Source organism: Gadus chalcogrammus, chromosome 8, assembly GCF_026213295.1.
Source record: "Gadus chalcogrammus isolate NIFS_2021 chromosome 8, NIFS_Gcha_1.0, whole genome shotgun sequence".
In the NCBI taxonomy this organism is placed as follows: Eukaryota; Metazoa; Chordata; class Actinopteri; order Gadiformes; family Gadidae; genus Gadus; species Gadus chalcogrammus.
In genome coordinates this window covers 8,304,909-8,312,936 of record NC_079419.1, presented here as the reverse complement: position 1 = coordinate 8,312,936, position 8,028 = coordinate 8,304,909, and the positions used below count along the sequence as shown (strand labels likewise).

At 41.0% G+C, this 8,028-nt stretch overlaps 1 long non-coding RNA gene and 1 pseudogene across 1 annotated transcript; both read right to left on the bottom strand.

The window, feature by feature from the left end:
• Nucleotides 1-387: 387 nt before the first annotated feature.
• Nucleotides 388-2,160, bottom strand: LOC130386946 (uncharacterized). Its single transcript, XR_008896262.1, has 3 exons — nt 2,095-2,160; nt 1,949-1,999; nt 388-1,609 (listed from the first exon to the last, which is right to left on the bottom strand). It is a non-coding gene; the product is annotated as an uncharacterized LOC130386946 (long non-coding RNA).
• A 40-nt stretch (nt 2,161-2,200) lies between these two features.
• LOC130387236 (ras-related protein Rab-8B-like) lies at nt 2,201-3,914 on the bottom strand (annotated as a pseudogene).
• Nucleotides 3,915-8,028: the final 4,114 nt, after the last annotated feature.

Here is an 8,028-nt window from a genome sequence, read left to right as displayed (position 1 = left end):
AAAGTGTTTGTGGAGAACGATGAAAGTCTACAGCTCTATGGGTTAGCCTCCATCTGTGGTTCCCTAGACACGCGAAAAAGACATTGCTGCGTTTGCCTCTTTCATAGATGATGCAGTCTTACTGCTCAGCACAAATAGGCAGATCCTGCTTGGACTGATTAATGAATTGGGGACATCTTTCAAAATACCAGTACAGTGGTAAAAACTAAAGAAGCACTAAGCAGGTTTTCAAAAACGTGGAATATAATTTGTTAACAGGTTTGTCCAATCTACCATAGTCCAATGGATCCAAAACGTATTGCAGAACTATCACTTGGCACAGACTATACACAAAACAAGTTATTGGTAAAGTGCAAAGACGTGGGTGGGTGGGAGGGGATGGGCGAAGGCTCATTCACAATACAGTGTGGCGGGGAAATTTGTAAGCAGAGAGGTCTGTATAAACCCGTGGTTTTATTCGCCGGTGTTGCAACCAGAGACTTCATATAGCTTGCCAAAACAATTAATCGCACAATAGATAATTACAACACTAAAGGTTTTAGGGCATGCCATCATTTATACTGCACACCACAATAATGTAGCACGCAATGATATTCAAGCACGCAAGAGGTTGGTGGCAATACTGACACGCTTACCTGTAGATACTTCTGTCTGACCTACGTGGTACATTAAGGAAGGGAGAGGATTTTCTAATGCTTGGAATGTTGTTTTCAGTGAACAAAACTAGTGAAATACTGGAATAAGGCTAGGTGTCATGTGACCTGTCAATTATTTTTTACACGCATTAACCATATTTTTATTGCATTCCCCCATGTTTGGTCCCATTCAACGGTTACAAGGAAATTACTGCAAACCAAAAGCATGAAAAAAGTGCTGAGGAAGCGAACAATAAGTCTTAAAACCCGCGGCCATTGTTGCAAGACTGCATTACTTTTGAAAGCGATTCACTACTTGAACAAGCCGATCAGTCTCTGGTTGACCCCACAAGAGGCAAGGGACGACCATTAAAAACAAGTTTCATCACGCTTGTAAATACCAATCCCAAAACCGTTGGGATTGATTCAACTCCACTGAACAACATTTGAAGAGCTGCTGTGAAACTAGTTGGGAACCAAACGATGAACGTAGTACTACCGAAGGGACGGAAGAGTGTCTTTGCAATACAATATATTGGACTATTAATTTTTTTATAATCCTGCTCCTCAGGATTCAGTCACTCTCTGTCCTACAGAGGGGAGAAGGGGGGGGGACAGCAAGTGAGGAAGTGTGTATGAACAAAAAGGAAAAGATAAAGGATCCAACGACGGACGCCTTCAGCAGACAAGGACAAAAGAGAGAGGGAAACATGTCGATCCGCCTGCAGCTGAATGATACAGATTTCATGTGTGTCGACTTAGGAGGAAGGGAAACTGAAAGGGAGGGGGGGAGAGAGGGAGGCAGGAAGTGCTGAAAAGGAAGCACAGTCCGGTTGAGTCCAGTATCCTTAAAAAAAAAAAAAAATACGGAGACCTTTGCCCCCTCAGAGCAGAGAGCAGCGGAAGAAGCTGGTCTTTTTTTGGGGCTCGGAGATCTTGACGCCGTGGCCGCCTCCCTGAGCCGTGTTGCCCTCCTGCAACAAGTGGGAGAAGGGAGGCATGCTCAGTGTGTTGCTAGGGACAGATACGGTCATCAGGGTATTATTCACCATAATGGGGGCGGTTGGTAAGTAAATGGTAAGAAATATGAACAATTGCAGCTCTGCCAATTATTGTATGGGGGACAAAATGAATCATCCTGTAAAAAGCGTTTTGTGGTTATCCAGTGGCCGTTTAACACTCACACACTTATAAGGATGCAATGGTACAGGTAGGGCAATGTTTCTAAACTTGTCAGAGAGCACTTCCTCCTTCATCACTAACCAAGTACAGGAAGGATATGAATCAGATAAAGACAAAACGGTTCTGCTCACCAATTTTGTGTCCATCTTTGACTTGATGTCTCTCGCAAGCGTCAAAAATGCCTTTTGAGAAAAGCAATAACACACGTGTTACAAAACAATATAAAACACCCAAGTTCGATTATTATGTGACAAAGACAATAATAGCGCCAACTCACATTTTCCACGTTTATGTTGGCCTTTGCACTGGTCTCCATGAACTTGATGCCATACTCCAGCGCCACTGGAGAAGGAAGAACAACCAGTTACCTCTTAGGAAGTCCACTAAGGTCCCTCCAAAGACATACAATGTTTAGCATGTTAGGTCAACCACTCAACTACTGTTCCACAATGACAAACCAAAAACGAATAATACATAAAGCAATACCTCCAGGTTTATATTAACCTTGTTACCCGTGTCTCAATCATTGTCTGTGTATTGTCTTGGCCGTACATGTTTTATTTGTGAGGCTGGAGGTTTCAGTGAAGCCATTGTAACAGTAAATGCTCACCTTCTCTCCCCTCTCTTTGGATACTTGACGCTTGTCGTTGATGTCACACTTGTTTCCCAGTACCATCTTTTCAACGTCCGAGGATGCATGCTGAGGCGACAGAAAGGATTAATACAAATGAAAGGATACATGTTGCTTCCCATTATGTATGGTTTAATCTGTAAGCCTAGTCAGGAAGTCTTTTTTGTAGAACACACCTCCTCGATGTTCCTTATCCAATTTTTGATGTTTTCAAATGATTTTTCGTTGGTTATGTCGTAGACCAGCATGATGCCCTGGAAAGGAAAAATACTTTAAATACAATATAATAAAGGTACTAGCACAGGCTGGGCTCACTGCCTTACTAGTATGTGTCATTGTCAACATAGTGAAACAGGAACAGAAATTACATGACAAAATTCACCAAACGAAGTAGGCTGTGCGGATTACACGCAGAAATGATAGTAGGCGTCCATTTTTTGCCATAAAATCAGAAGTTAACATTGCTGATAAAAGAGAACAAGTCAGACTATTATCAAAAACATTGCGTGTGTAAAGACGAGGCTATATGATCAAAGTGACATGTCTGCGTGGGGAGGGTTTGCTCGGGTAGAGTCTGCAGGTTTCAAAGGAGGTGACCCAGAACTTGAAGAGCTGCAGACGCCTACCATTGCTCCTCTGTAGTAGGCGGTGGTGATGGTTCGGAAACGCTCCTGACCCGGTGTCCCTGGAAAGGATCAAGATCACTTTTGTTAAGACATGTAAACCATCCAGATATTGATCTCCAACAGTTCCTATCAAAACCAATGCCTTTACGTGGTACAATGGGGATAACTTACCATATTTGTAACTTGATCTTCTTCCCGTCTAGTTCTATCGTTCTTATTTTGAAGTCAATTCCTGAAAAGACGAAAAAGCAGAGAAACTAACGTCACCAGTTTACTCTCCATGAAACGGTATGAATACTGCGTCTTTAACACTGCACAAACACTGAAAACGTGGTTAGTGCTTTATTTGGGACGTGCCTGTGTGGTGCGATCCTAAACAATATAGAGAGCTACACATCTAACGGATATGTGAGGTTGTACATGACGATGCTAGCTAGCCGTTAGCTACCGGCCACTCATGTGGACGGAGGGGAAGGCTAACGGCTATCTAGTTACACCGCGATACAGCAGACCAGATAACAAATTAAATAAACCACATACAAGTTACGTGTTGATCGCATACACACGATCAGCGGTTCAAACTCTCTTGACAGACGGCTTAAGCGACAGTGGTTGAACCCAAGTCGTCTGGCGTCCGCCAGCAAGTAGACATACCCAATGTGACTTGTGTTGTCAACACAAGACACAATAACCCGTTCAGAAGAAGACAATCGTACCTATGGTGGAAATAAACGTGGAGTTAAAAGGCATCTTCTGAGAACCTGAATAACACACAGTCTTTCCGACACCGGAGTCCCCGATTAACAGTAATTTAAACAAATAGTCGTATGTCTTCGCCATACTTGATATTGCGGAAATCCCGCCCGGCAAACAGAGCAAGCGAAACTGAATATAAGGAAATGACGCCCCCTGTCAAGTGGGCTCTGGACGTCACCGGGCCAGCCCATTGTCCTGTAGTTAACGGGTTAAAGTTTAAATCAAGGGCCTTATTTGTGGATTTTTTACTCATGAATTTTATTATTAGTTAATGATTAGTTTATTTATAGCGCAGTAAAAAATATTAATCTAGTACTGTGTATGTATTAAATGTGTATGTGATAACATTAATTATCCAGGAGGTGGCAGTAACTTACTCTTAGAATAAAAAACGAACTAAAAAACAACTTGCACAGGGTTGGTTATGTTTTGTTTTTTTGGTGGCCAATCCCAGGCATCATGGAAAGAGCCTGGACCAAAGGCGGGGGCCTAGACTTGTCTTCCTGATGTACCAATTGAATCTGCTAGATCGAACGATAGTTGCAACAAGGCCAACAAACGGTAGCTATTTACCAATCACGACCCCAAGATATCTAACAGACTGGTTCTTATCATGACAAATCTGAAGTTGTGGTGTGCGGGGTCTGACTGGGATGAGATTCATCTGAAGTGGCACGCCTTAATCCAGAATGAGATATCTGAGAGAAACTCTCATTTATTTAAAACTGTTATGGTTCCCTATGCGCCCATTAGAGGGCAGTGTTGGTTTATTAACAGGCAGCTTGATACTAATACATCCAAATCATAAAGCATATCTTAATGATGCAGTGCATCGAACAATTTCACATTGTCTTATATTATCCTAAAATAACTTTTTGTACGAGGAAAAAAATCTAGATTGTATCTATAGTTATATTACGATATATACACCAAAACAAATATATCACAAAAAGCCCACACAATGCGTACAATTTGTGCATTGTTTGCCCAATATTCCGCAGGTGTGCAGCCTCACCCACCCATGATTTCAATCAGTATGACTCAGGCTGTGTGAGGCTGCTGAAACCAACCATCAAAAACACACCAAAACACACAATCCACAGAGAGGTAAAGAAAGCATGGTTTTGCTCTACTAGAGCATCCTTGTCATGAATCAAATTAGAAAATTGAACACACAAATAACAGCAAGAATACAAACTGCGATCCCTGAAGAACAAAGAGGTGTGTACAGACACACACACACACACACACACACACACACACACACACACACACACACACACACACACACCACACACACACACACACACACACACACACACACACACACACACACACACATAAACATACACACACAGACTATCTTTCTCTCTCTCTCTCAGTAGTACTGGCTAGATCAGACCTCTGCCTTGTGCATACAGAGAAACTGAAAGAGAATGGACACAATAGGGCAGCCGGCCAGTGAATTCAGATAACATTTTTGATGAACAGTACACGTTTAATTAATTGGGCACTAGAAGAGGCTAAAGCTTTAGCAAGTTCAGGATACCAAAGGATACTTTCACTTCCTTTTGTGCGTACTGTCTTAGGGGCGGTAGAATATAAACAAAAGATGACATCTTCAAGCAGAAATGTTTGTAAATGGTGTAAGGGGAATGACGTTGATAGTGGACACTCCAGTTGCGTAGGAGCTCCTAAATAAGGGCTTCCTGCTTTTGTATAAAGATTTATTTCAAGAGTTTCACTATTGCCATGGTGGTTCCTTCTATTGATGCAAGATTTCCTTTCAGTCGGCACTGGTGTCCCAAGTGTCATCCTGCTTCGAGCTAGGTTTAGCTCCCAAGAGCGGGAATGATTGGAGAAAGAGGAATGATTTGTTTTATTTTACCTACTTTTAATTTGTCTACATGGAAATCAGACTTCTTTCTGACGCTGCATAATCACAGATATTGAACTCGTCTTTGGTCATTAAATAAAATGGCATTTATTCAGAGACACAGAACCAAGTAGTTATTCAGTATTAAAGCAGTAAACAATCTGCTTAATATAAGAAGATAATGTAACACCACTTAAGAATGTATACATCGTAGTTGTCAAAGTCCTTAATTAAAAGCATTATTGTGTGCATTACTAATCTTACATTGATATAGCATTGTCAATTTCCTTTCTTTATTCAACAGAGGTTGCCTTTGCATGTGTTCATGAAATGCATCCAGTCATCAATAATACACACCGGATGGAAAGAATTTCATCAGTTTTATTTGTGCAAAGAGTTTTTTTACAACACAATTTCTATAGCACTGAAACTGAAATTGACCCAGACAAATAAAAAATAAAAAGGGTTGGGGAGGGGGTGGGAGGTTCGTGAAGGGCGGTTGCATAACCTCTCACTACTAAGCATAGAATAGTAGAAACCCAATTACACCTAATAGTTTAAATTTGCTTTTTAAAATTCAGTATGAGGGACTGTTTCTGAGTTCTCTTTTTCTTTGCTTTGTTGACATTTTACAAACTGTTCAGCTCCTGGAGTGTTTGGTCCAGGACTTTGTGAGTCTCTGCGTTCTGCTCCATTTCAGCTCTTAGGTTCTCTGAAAAATTTATTTTACCAAACAATAATCAACCACTGCGCATGTAAAAAATACGATATTCCTTTCAACAACAATTTTCTATTGCTTATTAAACATTTACTACAATTTACTAAACAATGCAAATTAAGGTAAATGTAAATGCTCACAATTCAAATGCTAAGCTAGCTACTAGCTTGACCACTACCAAGACTGCAAGAGAACATTAAGCAGAATGCTAGCAGATTGAGAACAGAAAGAGAGAACCAAAGACTGAGTAAAATAGAAACTTTATTGAGCTTCAGTTGAAAGAATCAAAGGGTTAACAAAAACTAAGTGAGAACAAAAGAGAGATTAAGACATTGATGGAGAAGGAAGAAAAGGGGGGAAAAGACTCAGAAGATGGCAAGCTAACCGAAAGTCTACATGGTGTTCATGTCATTGAGGGCATTATCCAGTTCCTCGCTGATCGCCTTGTATCTCAACTTCTGAGTGTACAGTTCGTCTGAAAGGCCAAAGGTCGGCAGACGAGTAGAGGAGAAGCAGATGGTGCATAGACAAAGGGAATGCCGAAAACAAGGCGCACGTCAGAGAAGAAGAAGAAGGAATGAAAACAGGGAAAGTTAAGGAACACCAGTAAAAGAGAAATTCAAAAATGGTCAAAGAGTGTAAGTAACTGCAGGAATAATAAAAGATAGAAGATTGAAATCAGGGAAGTAAATAAAAGCGTACCTTCTAGGTCATCTATGCTCTTTTCCAGTTTGGTCACCGTTCTTTCTGAAAACTCTGCGCGAGTTTCGGCCTTGGAAAGGAATAACATTAAACCCCATTAAATACTATTCAGAGGTGTAGCTAGATATATTTTTTTTTTATGGATTCGAACATGTGATACCTCCTTACGTTGTCACTCGGACCTTGATCTCCTCCTCATATTGTCCTCTTTACTTGCATACTATAGTGGAACAGAAGAAAAAATCAGTTGCTTGTTTTAACGTGCATGGAACTTCGCATTGCAGAATATTATCTCTGAATCGAGGACACTGGTTGGACTTATGAACCACACCTCTTTGCTAGATAATAAACTCCTGGGAGTCTTAATTTACGATGTCTTGTCATAAACATACATCAGAATGTGTGTTTATGTGAAACTGTACATTTCAAACCAGCCTGGGAGTGTAGTAAAGCTGGGATAAATGAAATATGGAACAAAAACAACGTACCTGTCAGACTGTGCCTCTAGAGATTTCAGATCGTGGTAGAGGTCTTGATTGCCTCTTCCAGATCACCACACTTGCGTGTAGAATTGTAAAAAGAATAACATGTTTAGAATACAACGAGCTAAGGTTATCTCACTTGGAAAGAAGGCTAACGCTCCACAGCATTATTACAAATGTCACTATGTGTCAAGGACAACCTTTGGTAAGTTCACAACAAAACATGTCATTGGTGCTTACAGTTCAGACACTTCGGCGCGCTCCTCGGCTCTCTCCAGCTCCCCCTCAAGGATGACCAGTTTACGGGCCACCTAAAAGATCATACATTGATGTTATTAACCGCAACGTCTCCACCGCCTGTATATGACTCGTTTCCCACTGGAGACCAACTAGACACAAATCATTTTTCTTAGTCGGTAC